This window comes from Echinops telfairi, unplaced genomic scaffold (assembly GCF_000313985.2).
Source record: "Echinops telfairi isolate 266 unplaced genomic scaffold, ASM31398v2 ScPeMD7_9;HRSCAF=40, whole genome shotgun sequence".
In the NCBI taxonomy this organism is placed as follows: Eukaryota; Metazoa; Chordata; class Mammalia; order Afrosoricida; family Tenrecidae; genus Echinops; species Echinops telfairi.
Window position 1 is genome coordinate 78247577 of NW_022103906.1, and position 3677 is coordinate 78251253.

Below are 3677 nucleotides of genomic sequence, written 5' to 3' on the forward strand. Positions count from 1 at the left end.
CTCTCTCTCCTATTGCGTTGTTGTTCTGATGTGTCATTGAGTGGTTCCTGACTCATACAACCCAGAAACAACAGAACAAGATATTGCATGGCCCGGTACCATCCTCACCGTCATTGGGTATGAGCCCATTGTGGCAGTTTATATACCATACTCAAATAAAGCACAATAAATCAAACCAACTGCTGTCTAGTCCATTACGCATCACAGTGCCCTGTTGAAAAACTTAAACCCAAATACACTGCCATTGAGTCAATCCTGACCCAGTGACCTTATGGGACAGAGCAGGACTGCGTTGGGCTTCCAAGATTGTAAATCTCTATAGAAGCAGACACCCCTTAATCATAGAGGGGAGCCACATTTTGCTCCTGCAGAGCAGCTGATGGGTTTGAACTGCCAACTCTTCTCTTCGCAGCTCATAGCTTAAATCCTGGACTGCCAAGGCTCCAAGATCACATGTGACCCAGAACAGCCCATTATTTTTTCTCAAGCACATTCCCTGGGAAAGCAACAGGGTTTCCTCGGTGCGTTCCGTAGTCATAGAGCCATGGTAAGACCAGCTAATCTTTCTCGACGGCTTTGTCCGAGCAGCTTCTAAGCCACTCCTAGACATCTTCATCAGCTGATTGAATTCTTCTGCTTAACAACCCTGTTGGAGAGACAGAACACGTGTTACCATTGCATTTTCTGAAGACAGGGCAATGGAGGTGCAAGGACACGGAGTGACTTTGCATCTCAGATAGTATTTTCCCACACACACACAGAGAGAGAGAGAGGCATCCCTTGTCGAGCAGGATCTCAACTCCCTTGCTTCTGTGGGAGTCCAAACCCGTTTATCTTTAGCAGAAGATGTGAAATTGTTGCAGAAGTCTTGTTGGGAAGCCACAGTGGAAAATGTAACCAGTGAAGTGTAATCTGGCCACTGTGACATGAAGTGACCCCTGACTGATAAGGAGCCCTGAGAAGGAAGAGTGGGAGACAACAGGCTGCCCGGGCTTCTACGACAGGGATGGGAAAGGAGATCCTCGCTTTAGACAGGGAGGGATCCTTTCCAGCAAAGGTCGTCTGTCTCTGTGTGGGAAAGCTTGACTCCTCAGGGTGCACAGCTCAGGGACACAGCCTCATAAGACCCTCCCTTCTTAGCCTGACTCTGTATGTACCAGCGACTCTTGACTCTTTTCTTGGCTTCTGCAGTAGGTCTTCCGACGGGGTACAGAATGTGCTGACTGGGTTATTCAGCCCCGTGGTCAATTATGCTTCCCAGGATGAGTGAATAATGCTGCCTCTGGGTTCTCCCTCATGAGTTCGGTTTAGCGTGAGTTTACTCATTCAACATTAATCAACAAACACTTACTGAGTACCGTCTGCCAATAAGCACTCTTCGGAGCCCTTGTGATCCCCGTCGGATAGGAAGGGCTGACATATCACAAAGAAGCAAACAAAAAATCAGTAAGATAGCTAGAGACTGTGATTCTCCACGCCGAGGGTTACTGAAGGCGCACTGGAGGGTTACGAATGGGGTTTTAAACACAAGGTCAGCAGTTTGGAACCACTAGCTGCTCTGAGGGAGAAAGGTGAGGCTTTCTACTCCCGTGGACAGTTCCAGTCTCAGGACTGCATAAGGACAATTCTACCCTATCCTGGAGGGTTGTTAAGAGCTGGACTCAGCTCCTTGACAGTGACTTTGAGTTTTGAGGGTTGCTGACAAAGAGCCCTAGTGGCGTTGTCTGATCATTGTTAGACCACTGACTGCAAGGTAGGCGGTTTAAACCCATCAGCAGAAAGATGAGGCTGTCTGCTCCCAAGAGTTTTATAGCCTGAGAAACCCTATCAAGTCAGAATCAGTTCAATGTCACCCAACAGCAGCGGGATTACTAACTTCCTTCCTATGGGCTCGTATGTACTTCAAGGTCTGTGACCCTCCATTTCTCATCCTCACCAGGAGGATTTAAGAAAATATAGCCTAGTTTCAGAGGCGATAGCATCAAATTTTCCTTCCAGAACTTTGAGAGGCGTATCCCAGTAAACTCAACTTAGGACCTAATGTCTCCCTCACCACTGCAGGTCTGGGCCCAGAACCTCAGCCATGTTTCCTTGACCTAAATCCGGGTCTTGTGTCAAAAATTGAACTCTACAGAGAATCACCCCAAATGAGTATAACAGACTCTCTTTATTGTGAGTAGATACAAAGAGGAAGCCACCCAGAGGAATCAGGAAGGCAGTCCGAAGAAGGGATACTAGATGCAGGTTCTATAGGGGGACTGGGCAGTGCAGGCTAGTCTCCTGAAGGTCACGATAGTTCTCCCAAAGAGGTCAATGTCTAAGGCTGAATAATCTGCTCCTCTACTCCTGGGCTATTGTTTTACTTGAAAGTGATTATAGAAAACAAGTTCCTTAAAGGTTCCAAAGGACACCTAGGGACAAAGGGCCTGCGTGGGTGACCCCAACTCTATGGACCCAGAAATCTGAATTCCAGGAGAATTAAAATTGTTCCTCACTTGATAACATCATCCATCCATTCATTTACCGAACTCCTGGGGTTGTTCTAGTGCAGCCCTTCTGTGTATAACAGAACAGACCACTGCCCGGTGCTGCATCCTCCTCCCACCCACAGCTAGGTTTCAGCCCAGGGCTGTAGTCGCTGTGTTGGTCCATTTCCTTGAGGGGCCTCCTCTTTTTCTAGGATCCTCTGCTTTCCCGAGCATGACATTCTTCCCTGGGGATCGGATCCTTCTGATAAAGCACCCAAAGTATGTACTAGTAGGATGGAATCTCATCAACCTTTTTTTCCCCCAAGGAACATTTTGCTTGTCCTTTTTTTCAAGACGGAGTTGTCTTCTGGTGGTGCCCGGGATAGTCTTCCATAGTCTTCATCAGCTCCACCACTCAAGTTCATTAATCTCCTGTGGACGTCCTTCGTCTGTCCAGCTTTCACATGTCAGTGAGGCGACTGGAAAGGCTGGGGCTGGAGTCAGAGGCACCGTAGTCCTCACAGCAACTTCTTTGCAAGGTCTCTCTGGGGACCGATTTACCCAACGCAATACCTTGTCAGATTTCTTGACTGCTGGCTGCTTCCATGGCTGTCGATGATGCACCTACATAAGATAAAATCCCTGACAACGTCCGTGTCTTCTCCATTGATCAGGAGATTGTCTGTTGGTCCAATTGCGAGGATTTTAATTTAATTCTTTACATCGAGTTGTAACCTACACTGATGTCTGTGGTCTTTTATTTTTAGCAAGGGTCTCAAGTCCACCTTCACATTCAGCCGGCGTTCGAAGATTTCAGGTTGTGGAGGAGTCTCTCTCCAGCGCTGATGCTGGCTTCTTCTTCCTAGCGTCCAGTTTCTCAGGTATGGTGTCTGGCGTTGAGATAGAAAAAGTTCCGTTCCTAATCAGGAAAGGTGTGTGCCAGGATTGTATCCTTTCTGAAGTTCTACTATGTGCCAAGCATTATGTTCATGGTGGGGGAATTCGAGATAACTCAGACCTGCTCTCTGTTTTTCAGCTCAGAGCCCAGGAAAAGAGATATACGTAGATAATTCCTGTGCTTGTCCTATGGCCTAGGAGAAAGATGAGCGTAGCAGGTTTGGGAACAGAGAGGGAGCCTCAAACCACACTGGAGAAAGGGGGAATGGGGAAGGGTTTCCTAAGGAGGTGATATTTAAATTGAGTAGTGTT